The sequence below is a fragment of the Peromyscus californicus genome, unplaced genomic scaffold (assembly GCF_007827085.1).
Source record: "Peromyscus californicus insignis strain IS unplaced genomic scaffold, ASM782708v3 Scaffold_24__1_contigs__length_46423439, whole genome shotgun sequence".
NCBI lineage: Eukaryota > Metazoa > Chordata > Mammalia > Rodentia > Cricetidae > Peromyscus > Peromyscus californicus.
Window position 1 is genome coordinate 10,104,940 of NW_026294535.1, and position 19,222 is coordinate 10,124,161.

The following is a 19,222-nucleotide window of genomic DNA, read 5'->3' on the forward strand; positions in this document are numbered from 1 at the left end:
GATGGACTTCACTGCTTCTTCTACACCAGGGGCCCGCTCTCTTTCTTTTGGATAATGCTGTCTTAGTAAGTAAGAAGATGGAGTAAATGTGTTTCTCTGTTGATGGAGCTGGTCAGGTAGATAAGGGAAATTTGCTGAAAGCCACTACCTACCTGGAAGGTGGGGAAACAAGGAAGACCAGAGTAACCTTGGTTGTGGGGAAGGTTCCAGGGCCTCTAGGCAAGCTAAAGCCATGGCTCTTTGGGGTATAATTTCCTAAGCCCCACATGCCAGGGTACTGAGAGGGTTGGTGCTGGCGTCAAACACAGTCCCTGGGCAGGATCTTCAGCTGAGGGAAGATGATCATTCCCCTTTGTAGTCTCTGCTCCTACTACAGACACTTAGGTTTAATCCTGACATCCTTTGGAAAGGATGAGGAGGAAACGGGTAAGCCCAGCTAAGTACATCTTCTGGCTCTTTACCTCTCATGTCCTATTTCAGGTCACCTTCCTTCAATGCCTTTCTGGAACCTCTAGTACATTCTTTGCTACTGATATCTACCTCAAGCTCCTTCTTAGAATTCTCGGTGCTCCTTGGAGATCAATGGACACCTAAATGCTTACTTCCCTTCAGTGGTTAAAAATAAGGATTGCTCCAGTTCATAGGGGGATGTATTTTTGTGCTTTATTAAAACACACACACACACACACACACACACACACACACACACACACACACACACACAACAACAACAACAACAACAACAACAAAAACATCAGAAGGTGCAGAGCAGAAATCTCTAGAAAAGATCCCAAGTTGGAAGAATATTAATTTCAAAGAATTATTAATTCCAAACAGTCTCAAACAGCCTGTGATCTTGCAGAGGACCTGGCAACTTATAAACATGACCATTGTACATGTTCTTTTCTTAGTCATCATGTTGACTGATGTGTGTGTGCGTGTACATTTAGAGGCCAGATGTCTGTCTTGGGCACTGTCCACCCTAGTTTTCAAGGCGAGGTCTTGGACTGGACTAGAGCTTGCAAGCAGGCTGGGATGACTATCCTGTAAGCCCCAGGGAGACACTTGTTTCCTCCTTCCCAGAATGCTAGGATTATAAATGTGCACTGTCAGGCCTAGCTTTTTTCATGGTGCTGGGGATTGAACTCAGGTCCTCATGATTGCATGGCAAGCACTGTGCCAGCTGAGCTATCCTTCCAACTGTGTGCGTGTGCATACATGTGCGTGATTTTGTTTTATTTGGACCCTTGTGGTATTTAACAGTTACAATAGATATTGTAGCTAATACATAGCAAAAGATCATAATAACATGCAGTTTTGGGGCTGGAAAGATGTCTCAGCAGTTAAGAGCACTGGCTGCTCTTCCAGAGGACCCAGGTTTGATTCCCAGCACTCACATGGCAGCTCACAACTGTCTGTAACTCCAGGTCCCTGGCATCTTCATGCCAATGCACATAAAATAAAGTTAAATAAATGATTAAACAAAAACAAAACCTTGAAGTTTAACTCAAGGACCAAAGGCGCAATGATATTCTGCGGTAGACAGAGTAAAATAATCCTCAGTAACCCTTGCCCCTGAATAGCTCCTTCCTGTTGAGGGTGGGTGGAACCTGGAACTAAAACATCCCTCTTGTGCTTATGTAATGTCATATGGTAGGAAGTGCTTTGTATCTCTAGCCCGAGTCCCTAATTATCTCAACTAATCAAAGGAGATGTTATTAGGTATACCTGACCTAACTTAGTGAGCCCTTCAAAGGAGGGCTGCAGGTAGTGTCTAGGATATGAAAGTGGTTCCCAGCTGGCAGCCAACAAAATAACCCGAGCCTCAGTCATATAACTGACAGCAACTCAGTTTGAACAAAATCCCCAAGCTCTAGAAAGAAGCCCTGATCAGCAGATTCCATGATTTCCTACTACAACACCGTGAAAGACTCAGCTGAGCTACCCCTGGCTTTCTGATCTACAGAAACAGGGCAAAACTAAACAGGTATAATTTTTCTTTTTTTTTTGGTTTTTCAAGACAGGGTTTCTCTGTGTAGCTTTGCGCCTTTCCTGGAACTCACTTGGTAGCCCAGGCTGGCCTCGAACTCACAGAGATCCGCCTGCCTCTGCCTCCCAAGTGCTGGGATTAAAGGCGCGCGCCACCACCGCCCGGCTTAAACAGGTATAATTTTAAATTGTTGATTTTTGTTGTACTATGTTACACAGCAATAGGACCCTGATACAGACCCCAGTTGACATTTGTATATTTAATTGCCTGTCTTAGCTGAACCTTGGAGCTTTCCTGTGATTATGGATCACAATGGCAACACAAGAAGGCAGGCTAATAAACAAGACACCTCGGCAGTGCCACCATAGAGTGACCCACAGGTTGTCCTCTCAAGTGATTTACTGATACTCTTTTTATGAGTCCTATAGAAGAACCATTACTACAATTTTCCTTTTTAATAATAAAATACTATCCATCCTCTTTTCTCTAAACAGTATATCAGTGCTTGAAGAACTTTTACTGATTCTCTCTCCGTGTTTTTCTCTGTCCACGTCTACCACCTTGGCCTAAGTTCTGTGTGCTCAGTGCTTGCACTTTCTGGTGTCGTGAGCTCTCTTTGTTCTTTTTTTTTTTTTAAATTTATTTTAATTTATTTTGCAATACAATTCAGTTCTACATATCAGCCACGGATTCCCTTGTTCTCCCCCCTCCCGTCCCCCTCACCTTCCCCCCAACCCCCCCCATTCCCATCTCCTCCAGGGCAAAGCCTTCCCCACAGACTGAGGTCAACCTGGTAGACTCAGTCCAGGTAGGTCTAGTCCCTTCCTCCCAGGCCGAGCCAAACAATCCTGCATAGGCCCCAGGTTTCAAACAGCCAACTCATGCAATGAGCACAAGATCTGGTCCCACTGCCTGGATGCCTCCCAAACAGATCAAGCCAATCAACTGTCTCACCCATTCGGAGGGCCTGATCCAGTGGGGACCCCTCAGCCATTGGTTCATAGTTCATGTGTTTCCATTCATTTGGCTATTTGTCCCTGTGCTTTATCCAACCTTGGTCTCAACAATTCTCGCTCATATAAACCCTCCTCATTCTTGCTAATTGGACTCCCAGAGATCCACCTGGGGCCTAGTCATGGATCTCTGCATCCAGATCCCTCAGTAGTTGGATGAGGTTTCTAGCACAACAATTAGGGTGTTTGGCCATCCCATCACCAGAGTAGGTCAGTTCGGGCTGTCTCTCGACCATTGCCAGGAGTCTGTTACTAGACATGAAACAAGGATGGCTTGTCTGCTACTCACATCACCAGGGAGGCTACCTGGAAAACAGGACCCCAAGAAAGACACAGGGATCGCCCAATGACAGAGAAATGGAATGAGATCTACATGAACAGCCTGGACATGAGTGGGGGTAATGAAAGGCGAGGGTCGAGGGAAAGAGAGCTTGGGGGAGCGGGAGATCCCAGCTGGATCAACAACAGAGAGGGAGAACAAGGAATAGGAGACCATGGTAAATGAAGACCACATGAGAATAGGAAGAAGCAAAGTGCTAGAGAGGCCCACAGAAATCCACAAAGATACCCACACAACAGACTCTCTTTGTTCTTATGCGGCACCCTTCACATAGCGGTCAACATGATCTTCAGGAAGACAACACAACAAAACAAAACAAAAACCAAACATACATGGCTACATGGTGTCATTTCTCTTCTGCAGGTATCCCATGGCCTGAATGTTTGTGTCCTCCTAAAATTCATATGTGGAAGCCCCAACTTTCCATGTAGATGCGTTTGGAACTAAGGTCTGCATGAGAGCAGTTTGGGTTCAATGATGCCAGAAGGTTGGGGCTTCATCTGATACCCTGAGTCCTTAACAAGAAGGAATGTCGGAGAGCTGCCTCTCTGTCCATGTGTATTTATCGATGAAGCCCCCCTGCCCCACAACCAAACTGGCAGGAGCCTTGACCATGGACTTTCTCAGCGACACACTAGAGGCGTGATTGTGTGTTGCTTAGGCCATCCAGGATTTGCTGTCTTGCTAAGACCTTTGTGGTGGTTTGAAAGAAAATGGCTCCCAAAGGGAGTGGCACTATTAGGAGGTGTGGCCTTGTTGGAGTAGGTGTGGTCTTGTTGGAGGAAGCGTGTCACTGTGGGGGCGGGCTTTGAGGTCTTTTTTTTTCTCAAGCTTCATTCAATGGGATAGTCTGTCAACTTCCTCTGGCCTGCAAGATGTAGCACTCTCAGCATCACGTTCACAGGCACACTGCCACGGTCCCCTTCATGATGATCATGGACTGAGCCTCTGAAACTGTAAGTGAGTCACCCTCAATTAAATGTTTTCTTTATAAGCGTTTCCATGGTCCTGGTGTCTCTTCACAGCAATAGTTCAACCCTAACTAAGTCAAGAACGCAGCTTTCCCTCACTCCTGGGATGAAACTGAGACTGTCCACCGTGACTCCCCTGCCGATCTTTCTACTTTGCTCACATCAGCTTCATCTTAGGTTATGAAGAATGTCAGATTCTTTTCCTTGGCTTTCAAGGAGTGGCTTCCCCTTGGAACACCCAGCCCTCTTAGAGTTTCGGCTCACATGTGCGTCCCTTGGAGAGAGCCTCTCTTCCTGGGATTCTGCCTCCTCCTTGTTCTCCCCCACTCATACTGGTGTATTCTTGGGTTGTTTTCTCCTCAGCAGACTCCTGCGCTGGATTGTAGATTCCTGAAGGGGAGAGCAAGTCTCTCTGTGCACCGTTGTGTCTCAGCAGCTGCCTTGCTGCATAGGAGACGCACAACACATATTTGTGAAATGAGCAGAGCTTCCACCCTTTATTATTTTATTTTATTTTTAAACGAGTATTTAAATGGATGGATTTCAGTGCACACTTGGTTTTTGTTCTTCCCCTTCCTTTGCACCTCTTATCCTTGTGCCCTTCCTCCTGGTCCCTCCTCTCCCCACTCACCTTCCTTCTCTTGTCCCATCATGCATCTGCATTCTGTTCATTTCTTTTCTCTCCCTCTCTGACCTTTCCTGAAGACTGTTCCCCTGCCGCCACCTCATGGTTCTCTTTCCAGTTTCATGATCTATGCCCCAACCCCCCCCCTCCACACGTATACATACAAAAGTTAAAATCTAGGATCTACATATGAGAGAAAACATTCAATATTTGTCTTTCTGAGTCTGGCTTGTTTCAGTTAATATAATAACTTGCAGTTGCATAATTTTCTTGCAATGACTGAATAAAATTCCATTGTGTATATGGAACACACTTTCCTTACCCCCTCGTCTGTTGGTGAATATCTAGGTTGGTCCCACTTTCTAGCTACTCTGAGTAATGCTGCATCCTACGTGGATTTGTATTTCTGTGGTAGGATTTAGAGTTCTTTGGGTATATCCCCAGAATTGGTACAGCTGGGTCATGTGGAAGTTTTGTCTTTGAAGAACCTCCCGAGTGATTTCCACAGCGGCTGTAACTCTTTATACTCCCACCATCAGTGAAGAAGGCCTCCTCTTTTCTCACATTTTTGCCTGCATTTTTTTTATTTATTTCATTGATGTTAGACATTCTGGCTGAGGTAACATGGGATGGGATCTCAAAATAGTTTTAATGTGTGTTTCTCTGGTGGTTAGTCAGAGAAATCTTATAGAAAATGCTTACTGGCCATTTGTTTCTTCCTCTGAGAATAGTCGGTCCAGTTCATTAGCCCATTTATTGATGGGAAGATTTGCAGTGTTTGGGGGTTTATTCTTTTGCACTTCATCTTTTGCACCCCTATCTGGAGCAGAATGGGCAATTTTTTCTCTCTCATTCTGTAGCCTGTCCAAAGAGCTGACATCTGAGTAACACTGGTTCTTGCTATATTCCACGAAGGCCCATGGAACCAGCAATCTGCATTCTGTACCCAGATCATCCTATCAGCGACTGAAGGCTTAGGGTGTGGCTTCTGATGGTTACAAGGACTCTAGTTCTTGGACGTTGATTCAGAAGAAAATATATGTTCAGAGAACAAACATTAATTTCTTGTTGTTGTTGACAGGGTTTCATGAATGCCAGGTTAGCCTTGAACTCCTGTTCCTCTTGCCTCCACCTCTCAACTACTGGGATTCCATGTGTGTGTCATCATGGTTGGTACACGTTAGGCAAGCATCCTACCAACCAAGCTACATCCAGTCCAGTTGTCCATTTTTAACCCAGTGGATGGCACGGTAGCTTTTGGAAAATAGTCTAGTCTCCTCCCCAGAGAGGTTTAGGTTGCAGAACCAGCTAGACAACATTAACAGTGGGTAGTTTCATATTCCATGGTGATATCTTTGGAAATGATGCTAATAACATGATATAAAAATATTGTAGTGAACTAATAACATGGTATGAAAATATTGTAGTGAGCTGTTTTTCATTTATCTCAATTTCTCTTCCGTTCCCCAAAGCCAGTTCATATGGCCTTAGGTAAGGATGCTCCTTTTTAAAAAAATCCCTTCATTTTTATGTTCTCCAATTAATGCTCATTGGGATTTTGAAAAGTCCTCCTGAAAAATTCATTTCTCACTGAATATATTAAAAAACAACAACAACCACAACAACCTACAATTGTAAGTTTTTGTCAATATATGAAAACAGGAAAGAAAAAAATGGCATGAGATAAGGTTTCCAAACTTGGATGCATGTGAATTGTGTTTTAACATTTTATGATACTCTCTGAGTCTGAATACAGAAACAATTCACCCCGGAAGCTCCAATATGGGGATATCTAATGAACAAAATGGGGTCTGCTGGGCTCTCCTATGCTTTGCTTTAGGGAAAGATGCACTCTATCTTCTAGACCACAGTGGAGACCAGCCTCATCTGTTCTCTCACTTACTCAGGAACTCAGTATTCTCTTTATAGCAGGCTTTTTGTCTTACTGGAAATTTCTGCACTGCAATGAAGTATATTTACAGAGTACTCAGTGGTTGACTTAGCGCCCCCACCCACCACTGCTTTAACTGCACCATGCTTACTGATGTAGCTAGCACAAATGTTCTCTTCAGATCTCAGGAGGCCATCCCTCCTGGTCTTCACAGCTCAGCCTAAATCTTACCTTTCTACATCTCCACAAAGCCTTCTCTGCCCACATCTACCCTCCTTTGGGTATTAGGCTTAGTGCCTCTATGGGGCCAATGGAGAACAGCTTTGTGATGTGGGCCAATAGGGATAGAGGAAAGTGGAGGGGACTGTAGAAAGTTTTTCACTTACCAAATACTAAATTGTTTCAAAAGAACTCCATCATCCGAGTTTGAACCTCAGTGGCGAATGATGACTTCTCTTCTACAGCAGTCATTAGAACTAATGCTTCTGCCACTGCGTATTCATTCTCGTCGTCTAAATTTCTGGGGCCTATGGAAATGGGGTTTTACTAAGCTATGTTAATTATTCCAAGAAAAAGGATTCTGTACTCTATGTCCGCTGCATGGCAGCTGCCCCAATTCCACCATAGGCATGCAGCAGATATATGGTGATTCTCCGTTCCCAGGCTGCCTGATTGACATGTGAGGGCACACGTGTGCATGATGCATGACGTCTGCTCTGGCTTGCTGCAGCAGCACAACACTCCCCAGAGTGTGTGGCGCTTTAACGCAGGGCTGCTGGGTAAAGCGTTCCATGGCCAGATAATTTTGGGAAAAGCTGACTTTAGCAAGGTTAAAGTTTAATGTTTTCCTTTACTGCAGGTTTTTTTTTTAATAGCCTGAAAATGTTAATGAGCGCTATGCATTTTTAAAAGGGGAACGATAAAAGATGACGATCGTCAGCCTCAACCCTGCTGCATCTCAAAAGTACATTTCTATACTCTGGTTTCTCTTCGGATCCCACAAGCCCTTTGCTTTCTTCCCGAACTACATTCCCCAGATTCCCTGACAACTAAGGTCTTGAGTGAGAATTCTGTTTTTGCCAACCTCATGGGTTCACATGGGATTTGGAAAGTGGAAGTGAGAGCCAGGCTCACTCCCTCAGCGCTGCTGATGCTGGAGATAGGTGCCATTGTTTAGAGACAGTTTGAGCTTTTTTTATTTTTATTTTTTTTTTTATTTTGCAATATAATTCAGTTCTACATATCAGCCACGGATTCCCTTGTTCTCCCCCCTCCCGTCCCCCTCACCTTCCCCCCAGCCCCCCCCCCCCCATTCCCATCTCCTCCAGGGCAAAGCCTCCCCCGTGGACTGAGATCAACCTGGTAGACTCAGTCCAGGTAGGTCCAGTCCCCTCCTCCCAGGCCGAGCCAAGCAATCCTGCATAGGCCCCAGGTTTCAAACAGCCAACTCATGAAATGAGCACAAGATCTGGTCCCACTGCCTGGATGCCTCCCAAACAGATCAAGCCAATCAACTGTCTCACCCATTCAGAGGGCCTGATCCAGTGGGGAGCTTTTTCAGGGTGACAGCAGTAGAGACTTCCAGACTTCAGTATGCAGCTATCATGAGGGTCCCTTAAGCAGAACAGCTCAGGAGAGCCTCCAACTTCTGCTTCTCCAGTTCTTAAAAAAAAAAAAATGTTGCGATTGTTGTCTCTCATATTAACTTTCTTTTCTGTTTGCATCATTGGGAATGGGTTCTGTTTCCTATACTGCAACACAATGGTAATGATACAAGGGACACAGAATGTGGGATGACTTTGATTTTTTTTTCCCCCCGGCATAACTCAAGGTCATGGTTCTTTAGAACAAATTTGGGGAAATTGCCTATGGGAGGAACACTGAAATCAATATCAGAAGGTCTGAGGTAGAGCCATGGGTTCGCCACTTACTAGGTTGGGAAGGCAGCTTCTCCTGTGAGCCCTGAGCTTCTTTTCCTTATTTGAAATATAAGGACACTAATTCCTGCCCTGCAGACCTCACAGGGTTGTCAGGAGACTCAAATGGGATGATGAATGTGAAAGTGGTCTGGAAACTGTAAATTGTTATAGGAATGTGAGGCACGGCCATTAGTCATGCTGCCATCCATGAAAATGAATGTTAGATTCATCATGCAGGGACATCATTCTCATAAGGGTTGCCTGAGTTGTCTATGCTTCCTGGAAAACACTAGTGGTTTGATAGATTAATCAGTTGGGAACAAAAATACCACCAGCCTTGCTGAATAGACAATGAACCAGAAGGAACATTCCTCGGCTCCCAAGGTGGCCTCTTTGGAACACAGGCTTCTCTTTCCTCCCCTTCTTTTCCAGATTAAAGTCTTTGGGGGAAGAAAGTCTCCTAATAGAGTCCTTTATGCCTTCAAAATAGACTGAAGGAAATACAGCAAAAAAAAAAAAAAATTTCCTTCATTTGCTTTTATGTTGGAGAGACGGGGAGTGTAAGCAGCCCCCACAGTCTGTGCCTGTGATCCCCCAAACCTGATTTACATAAATTTAACTTTGTAATCTTGTGGTTATACGACTGCATTACAATGACAAATAGTGTGGCGCATGATGCAGCTTTCCATGTTGATGTGGTAGCTGAGTGTTGAACTAAGGGCTGTTCAAGGGGAGGTGACTCACTTCCCGGTCTTTCCTTCCTGGGGACTTGAATATTCAGTGAGTGTCCCTCATCTGGTGAGGTCCAGAGTCTGAGAGAAAGAAGCAAGTAGAGTTACTTAGTTCAAGTCTCTCTCTCTCTCTCTCTCTCTCTCTCTCTCTCTCTCTCTCTCTCTCTCTCTCTCTCATCACAATATAAAACCACATGCAGTTATATATCTCCTTGCAATAATCAGAAAATAAATCCCACTATCAGATTTCAGGCTTTCTGAGGTCGTAGGGATATCTATGACCCCATCTCAACATCTTGAGTGTAGTAGACACAACAGTCACCTGTTTGAGAATAAGCAAACTGAATATTGTCTTGGACTAGTAGTTTTTAATCATGCATCAGTAATATTTGGGTAGTTAGTAAAAGGGGATTTATATGGTTTGAAGATAAATTAATAGGTATAGATGAGGTATCTAGATTCAGATTATGTCTCTCCCATTCCCCCTTTCTTCCTGTTTTATTACCCTCCTCTCTTCCTTTACTTACCCTACTCCTGGCCCTTATTGCCAAGGTGCAATAGGGGTGCCTATTATGCCCCAGATACGACCAAACCATAAAGAACAGAGCATACAATATCCTCTCATTGTAGGCTGAGAGTCCTGTCTCCCAAACCCCCTGGCCTGCTTGCTGCATCTGAAATGTTTAGACTCCACAAGGTTGGCGCCTGGTCCACACTGCACGCTGCTGGGCCTTTCACGCCTTAGACAGGGCTCCACGCGTAGTATTTGCCCAATAAATATTTATTGAAAGACTCGGTCCCTTTTAGGGTTGTATTTACTCCTCATTTGTCTTCTGTGCCTTATGTCAGATTTGGCTCCTGCTGCTCTCACTCTGTTTGTCACAGAGTCAACTTCAGCTGCTTCTGATGTTCTGATGATCACATGATCACAGTTGGTCCTAGTACAAGAGCTCCACAGTGTGAGCTAAGGAATCTTCCTGATGTTGGAGAACAGAGCTCTTAGTGGGCTTCTAGCTGATTTAGGGAGCAGGGATATGTATATGGCCAGAAGAATAATTTATACTAGTTGAGAGAAATTAAGAGCTGTACGGATGCTGCAGAAGTTTCATAAAGGGAATAAATAATGGGAAGCCAGGATGCTGGGGAAAACCAAGAAAAAAAAATGGAATTTGAAGCAGCTCTTCAGAAATTAAAGTTAGAGTTTAAACACCCAGAGAGGGTAAGGGGCTAAGGGCTTCTCCCCCTCCCCCAGCACTTTTGAGATTAGGACTTGTAGAGGCAGAGAAACAGAAACCAGACCTTTAGAGAGTCACATGAATGCAAGGCTGAGGAGGAAAGTCTAACTATTGCCCCATAAAGGCTTTTTGAAAGTATGAGAAATAAGGGGGTAAACTCATACAATGGTGGGTTTTGATGGGTCAGTTTTTCACCATGCCACTGTATTCTATCAAAACATGCTTTCATGTAAGTTTTGGGTGGAGATTTTATCCAGAGTTAATACTCTCTTCTCTCTCCAATTTCTAATGCACTTATATCAGTGAATACCCTAACTGTCATCACAGAGCCTTCATCCAGTAACTGATGGAAACAGATGCAAAGATCCACAGCCAAGCACCAAGCCGAGCTCCAGGAGTCCGTTCGAAGAGAGAGAAGAGGGATTCTATGAGCAAGGGCATCAAGATCATGATGGGGGAAACCTACAGAGACAACCAAACCAAACTAGTGGGAACTCATGAAATTTAGATCAACAGCCTTGGAGTCTCCATGGGACTGGACTAGGCCCTCTACATAATCGAGACAGTTGTGTAGCTTGATCTACTTAAAGGGCCCCCTGGCAGTGGGATCAGGATCTATCCCTGGTGCATGAGCTGGCTTTTTGGAGCCCACTACCTATGGTGGGACACCTTGAACAGCCTTGAGGCAGGGGGAGGGGAGAGGGGCTTGGGCCTGCCTCAGCTGAATGGACCAGGCTCTGCTGACTCCCCATGGGAGACCTTTCCTTGTTAGAGGAGAGAATGGGGGGGGGTGTTGGGGGAGAGGAGTTGGGAGGGGCGGAAAGAGGGAGGAGAGGGGGAATCTGTGATTGGTATGTAAAATGAATTAATAAAAACTCCTTTAAAAAATTTCTAATGCAATGTTTCCTCTCCATCCTTGGGCAAATAGCTTAAGCTTTCCCAAGTCTTAAAAACCATCCCTCACACCCGTGAGTATGCTGGTAGCACTAACCAGGAACTTTCTGTGTGTTCTTCTACCTCCATGGGTCTTTTAGATACTGCTACTTCCCATGCCTCTTTCTAGTTCTCTTTCCAGTATGGACCATTTTCCTGTAGGGGAGTCAGTAGACTTAAGCTTTGGCTTCTAAAGTGAAGATAACTATTTAGGGAGCATCAAAAACATCAGAGGACAGTGAAGACAGAAGTGAGGGAGAATGTGGAGGAGAGCCAGTCCAGGACAAAGGAATTTGAAGTGTAGGCAGAACAGGAGCTGGGCTGTGAAGGGAACTGATGGCTATGAAGGATGCTGGTAGCCAGTGAAGACTGAGGCTGGGGAAACAGAACTCAAGGAAGGAAGGTTTTAGCAAAGGATGCTACAGGCATTTTAAACACTTAAAGACTAGGAAGGGCCTGTTGGAAATGGAAAGAACTCACTAGGAAAGGCGGTGTTTAAGTGGTAGAAACAGGCGCTAGGTTTGGGTGAACTATTTAATGGATGTAGTACGGCATTAGAAAGCAGAATCTGCGCGTGTAGACGCAATGCTTTGGACTGCTCTGTGAGGAAAGAGAATAATAGGATGGTAGAAGAAAGGGGACGTTTGGCTTTAGCCGGGAGAAACTTGTTTTAGGCAGAGCAAAAGGTAAAAAAGCTATTAATTTTATATGTCACCAAGTTCACACCTCATCAATAGAAACAGACAGGAAAGCATGGAGACCCATATTAAGGGAGGCAGAGTCTGTGAGATTCCAAATTTTCTTGTGTTGTGGGTTCATCTCTATTCTTTAAGTTTAATATATGTGTGGTGTTTCATTTCATCTCCTCACAGCGGTACATCGTGATTTAATATTTTTCTTGATGTAGGTATAAATAGAGATGCTAAGGCATATTTATGCATACAGGGTCATCACTAGGTACATGCACTAAATATTAATATTCCAATATCCTCTTCCCAGCTCATGAGTCAAGCAAAAAATGCTTTTTTTTTTCATAGCAATGATTTTTTTTTTTCTGAAGCACAAGCTTGAGAGGGCTCTCTGTTTTCACAGAAACCAGCAAGGTTATTATTACATTTTCCTGTTGAAAAAAGAAACATTATTCAGAAAACATGGTTAGCAAGGAGCTATGTTCTGCATTTGATTTTTGATCAGGTCAACATCCCCAACCCAACAGATTTAGATGTTATCAATGCAAATGGAAACCCTGTGCTTCTGGATTTATTTATTTATTTATTTATTTATTTATTTATTTATTTATTTACTTATTTATTTACTTACTTACTTATTTACTTACTATTTATGCTCTTGCTCCTCACTTGGGCTTTTTGGGGACCCCCCCAGGACATCACTTCTCTCTCCTTCCCTTCCATTTGTGGAAATCAATTGAGGGTGGCATCATCTTTGGCTCCAGAGTGAGGCTGATGACCCAAAGCTGTGCAAATCAGAACATTGCGTTTCCTTGGCTTCTCCGTTCTTTTGAGATCTAATCTAGGCCCTATTCAGGCATTGTGTGGAGTTGTGGTGAAGGAACTCTGCAACCGTGAGAACTTAAAAGGGGAGATTGCAGCTGCCATCTTATTTCTTAAGAGAGTGGCAATCCATGGACCAAGCTGATGCAAACGAGAGCAGGGTCAGAAGATGGTGACTGAGGGCCTTGCTCCTGGAGGCAGTGCAATGCTTGTTTCCAAACAGTATTTAAACCATTGCCCTGCATGTTGGATTGATATAACTCGACACAAAACAACATTTTGAGTTGCATTTCTTCCTTTCTTTCTTTCTTGATTTCTTTCTTTCTTTTTCTGAGACAGGGTTTCTCTTTGTACTTTTGGTTCCTGCCCTGGATCTCGCTCTGTAGACCAGACTGGCCTTGAACTCACAGAGATCCACCTGGCTCTGCCTCCCGAGTGCTGGGATTAAAGGCGTGTGCCACTGCCACCCGGCCCGAGTTGCATTTCTGATCAGTGCTGTTGCAAGTGCCCTAGCAGAATCAGCCACTTGATTTCTGCCATGCTCATGAATGCAGTCTTATGTAATTCTAAGCCCTCTGGGTAAAAACTGTTAACTTCATTTTATAGATAAAGGTCACAAAACTGCTAAGTGACAGAGTCAGGATCAGAAGTGATTAGGTTTTGTGCTGATTGGTTGCATCACCGTTGCTTTCTAGAGGGTGGCTTGGAAGGAATGTAGGGTTTGGGATGAACACTTGCTTTGTCCTGCTGGATTTACCGTCAAGGTAATGATGACACTGTTTAGTCTTGCCCTTGGTTTTAAATGCGCTTTATTTATGCTTTTTATGTTCTTTAGTTCTTCCTCCACATGGTTTAGTAATTCTTTTCTAGGTTCATATTAAAGCTAATAGGCCCAAGAGGCACTTATTAATATGATATATGTCCTCGACTTCAAATATTTATTCCTGAGCCTGCCCTGCACATTGATTTGACTTTAATGTACCTCATTTGCTGGCAAAGTAAATGAAGACTTAGCACGGGCATGTAATACCCGCTCAATATACATCGGTGCAATGATTGCTTGAGCACCCATAGTATGCATCCAAATATTTACCTTGGGCCCTCAGAAATGATTCCCTTGCCAGTTTTCCCGAGCCATTCATCTCTGCTTGGACCGGCATTCATACCCTTAGCTTTTCCTTTGAGTGTCAAAGAGCGAGAGTGACAGTGTGTGCGCGTGTCTGTGCAAGTTGATTTCAGAAGACCTGGCTGCAAGGTTCCTCTTTTCTTATTAGTTAGCCAAGTTCTTTACTTTTTTCTGGGGCTGTTCTTCAAGTTTTGCTTTGAGAAATAATGGATATGAAGCCTCCACTAAATTATTTATTACTGAGACATGGCACACACTTGTGGGAAGGAAAGGAAGAAAGGGCTAGGCTCCGCTTTATGCCAGGAACAGATCAAGGGGCATCAACTCACCTGGATAGGTGAGAAGTGCAGAGGAAGATGAAAGGAACATGAGACAGGACCACTTTCCACCAAACCCTGGCACTTCTCATGCCTTCGCCTTGTTTTGTCCTCTACAGACTCCACGACTTTCCTGTATGCCTAATTTGTATTTGCTTACGTTAATGGTCTATTTTATTCCCACTTGAATATAAACTTCAAGGGGACAGGATTTTATCGGAAGGTTTGGGGAAAGGAACAGGATGAGGAAAAGTGCAAGACTCTTGAGCATAGATTGGGAAAAGGGGTGAGGACCTCAAAGAGAGCATCCTCAGCAATATCCAGGGTCTGGATGAGGAATATCTTTCATCTTTCTTGTATTTGTTTTCCATTGTTCTTATTGGCTCTCAAGATTCCTTGTTACAGAGGCCACATTAAATAGCCTCTCTACTCCTTTCATGGAACTAGGTATTCCCAACACAAAATATGCTCATGACATCACTATCTTGTAGCTGGAGTTTTCTCCAATCCCACCTGGGCCCACAGCTGCTCAGACTCAAGTAAACACACAGAAACTTATGTTACTTATAAACTGTTTGGCCATGGCAGGCTCCTTGCTATCCGGTTCTTCTATCTTAAATTAACCCATTTCTATCAATTTATAAGCTGCCACATGGCTTGTGGCTTACTGGTACTTTCACATTATGGTTCCTCTGTCTCTGGGTGACTCCTGACTCAGCCTTCTTGTTCCCAGAATTCTCCTCTCTGCTTATCCCGCCTATACTATACTTCCTGCCTGGCTACTGGCCAATCAGCATTTTATTTATCAATTAATCAGAGCAACATATTCACAGCATACAGAAAGACATCCCCAGCACTATCTTAATGTTCTGAGAATGAAGAGATTAAGTCGCCTCAAATCTTAAGCAGTTCTATGGGACTGCACATACTTTTCACTTGAGTACATTTTGACAACCCTGTCTTATCAGATCACAGTATCTTCACTCCTTCCTACCCAGCCTACTCCATACGCCCTAACTTGGTATATGCCTAGCAGTTTAAGTAGCTAGCAAGTGAATAAACACTGCAAGTGCATAACAGATGCACACGTCCACTTTGGGAGAAGTGCATTATGGGCCCAGCAGCTCCTGAGAGAGCTTTTGTAATCACGCTGTTCACCTGTTCCTGTGGTGTGCAGCTGTATAACTTTGACATGGGCTTGGTTACAGTGTAGGAGAGTCTAGGTTGAAGCAAACCTTCAGCTATTGTTCAGTTTGGGCAGATTCGTTTCTTCTCCACCCACGAGAAGAAAGGATTCTCAGCGATTCAGAAGCTGCTCTTGCCCTTTGGTGAAAGTATTGAACATAGACACCAAGAACTTGACCTGGATCAAAGAGCACAGACCTAATTTGCCAGGATTTTAAAGTAGGCAGCAGAAAGACAGCTGGAGGTCTTTAGAGTTTTGTGTTAAAAAAAATAACGGAGATTTTTATAGATAATGTAATCTGACAGATGAGATCCACGTGTAGACACACATTAGCTTCTTTTTAGAGTCATGTAAAGGTGTTTCAGCTTGCATGTGAGACCTCTAAAATCATCCCACAATATTATATATATACATATATATATATATACACATACATATATATATATACACACACACACACACGCATGTCTGTCTATCATCTATTTATCTATCTATCTATCTATCTATCTATCTATCTATCTATCTATCTATCCCCATCCATCATCTATCTGTCTGTCTATCTATCTATCTATCTATCTATCTATCTATCTATCTATCTATCCCCATCCATCCATCATCTAATATCTAAGTACATGAGAAGAGGAAAGAATCCTAAAAGCTCAAGATGGGTTCAAGACTAAAGGTATTTCTTGACTTTTTCAGGAAGTCTCACTGAAAGTTAAGCAGCCTAACAATGCTGAAGCTCATGGGTTTATCATCCCTGTTTTCCAGCATATGAATTTTGCTTTTTATTACATGTTTTTATTTTCGTCAGACTAACTAGATAAACTAACTAATCAAGTAGGTTTTTCTTTTTTGTTAGACATGAAATAGAAAGCAGGAAAAGACACGTGACTAGATTTGGGCTTTCACTGTTAGAATGAAGTATGGGGAGGGTCCTGGACTAGAGCTTTCTTGATAGACAGATGTGATTGCCTGGTGAATGGCCCCAAAAGTGCACCCCAGTCTGCACCCTTATGTGCAGAAAATGTCAGGCTTAGCGGCCGAGGTGTAACTATGTATCCTAAACTATTTTCTGTCCCTTGACAGGTTTTGGGACAGTAACCTTTAAGCACTTAGAATATCCTGCTTGATAAGAATATCTTGGTTAATCTTGACCTTGAACCATACTGCATGGTTTAAACTGCTAATGTGAGAGGGGAACTTGGGCCATAGTATCATTTTGGGCTTTGTTTTTGTTTTTTTTTTTTTTTTGTTTTGGTTTTTTGAGACAGGGTCTCTCTGTGTAGCTTTGCGCCTTTCCTGGAACTCACTTGGTAGTCCAGGCTGGCCTCGAACTCACAGAGATCCGCCTGGCTCTGCCTCCCAAGTGCTGGGATTAAAGGCGTGCGCCACCACCGCCCGGCCTGTGTGCGCCATCACCGCCCGGCCTCATTTTGGGCTTTGAATGTGCAGGAGACTGAGTCACCAAATCTTTCCCATGTTTACTATGTGCCTGTGGGACAGGAAGGCTCGAAGTCCCTTTTTGGTTTGTACACATTTTGCTCAGCATCACTCTCCTTCCTGTGGGAGGGTCTGTCTTTGCAGTTATCTTTGCAGATGTGTGTGTGTGTGCCCAACAGTGCCCATGAACAACTGACAGTGATCTACTCACAAACTATTAGGATGTTTTTCCTGCTTACAGAGCCATCCTCATGATGGTACATTTAAATGGGAAAGCAGAAGCCTAATGTCCCTTTTCTGGAACATGGCCCACGGCAAATGTTACCAAGTCACAGCCCAAGCATACCTCTGAGTAGATGTGGAAAGACAGAGGGAGAATCACTAACGTATTCTTGTGTGGTGTCTGCAGATAATATGTGTGGCCTCTTGAAAGTGGCAGCTTTCAAAAAGTCATTAAGCTGCCACCTGGAGGAGAAATGCGTGACCTTTCTGTGGCCTGTGTATCGTGTTTCTGTAGGGAGGTGTCAATCATTACTGGACTCATTAAAATCATCCTCAAAACAAATGTCGATTTTCCTCACTGTTGTCTCCACAGACATGCATTAAGACTTGGACTCTGATGCCAAGGAATTTAATATATCTGTCCTCTCTCTGTTGGAGGAGGAGGACAGATATATTAAAAACAAACAATGAGGCTGACAAAACTTCCCTGGTGACACTAAGGCACAGTCAGCATTGAGAACCAAATGCTTTATCTTCCTCCCACAGTGTTCCTGATACCCATTCTGGTTCTGAAATGTGGAGGACCAGGAGAATAATAAGCCAGGAAACTCTGGCTGAAGTAGAGAGAGGAAACTGGAAAGGCCAGGGACCATCAAAGGAAAGTCACAAAGGCTAAGATATTGAGGATGATTCCCAAGGGTCAGTTCAGGCAGCTCTCAGTGTCTCAGGATTCTGTCTTCGCTCAGCTCTTTATTCCAGTCATAAATGGGTGCCAGTCACATTACATGTCACGGACCAACCCCCCATGTCAGTTCTTTTGTGTCTTTTTGCTCTCTCATCCAATTCCCATCTTCTGTCCCCTTGAACCACATTCCATTTTAATTCCATTCAGGGATAGGACTGGCCTGACTTGGCTTGGCTACTCCAAAGGCTGCTCATTCATTCTGTACTCTCTTTGCACTCAAATTAAACTACCTTTCTGTAGTAGATGTATTCCAAGTGGGTCTATGGAGTCAATGTCTCATGTGTCATCCTTCTGCTTCTTACATGCTTTTCACATAAAATTGTATATATATGCATTTCTTTGGAAAACTTTTTAACATCGGAATCCAATCAAGTCATATTCACCCTTTTGAAATCACATCTAAAAGTTATTTGACTAAAGTTTTCTTTTTTCTGATGAAATGATAATGCAAAAATAAGTCTTAATATAAATGCAAAATAGGGTTATTTTTAAATTTAGCAACTTAAGGTTTAAAGGAAAAGCACAATCGCAGCGTGTCTGAGCAGGGCTCATTGATATACACACATATATAAAGTCCCTGATGGCTTTAAAAACCTGTAGATGACATGCAGGTGTCTTTGTGCGCAGATGTCTCTTCTACCCCCAAGAATGTTGTAGGCACAGCTGGTTTTAAAAAAAAAAAAAAAACGAACAAGGAGATGCGAGCTGAGGGATGGGGAGGCATTAAAGACAAAGTAAAGAAGAGAGTTTGAAGCCCTCAGCAAGTGGACAGTTGGTAACTCCCCATGTTGCAGTATTTTCCTCTCTATTTTTTTTTAATCGAAGTCCCTTTTTATCCTATGTTCCCACGCAGTTAACAAGGGGAAGAACTGAACCTCCACAGTTCCAGCTCCATATTCATGGTCCTTTCCACTTTTCCACAACTGCTCTCAGCATGATTTGTGAGGCCGAGAATTCTCTTCTTTATAACAGGCTGTTAGCCCTTCCCACCTTTGCAGGTCCCTCTAAGCCAGCTTGTCGAAAC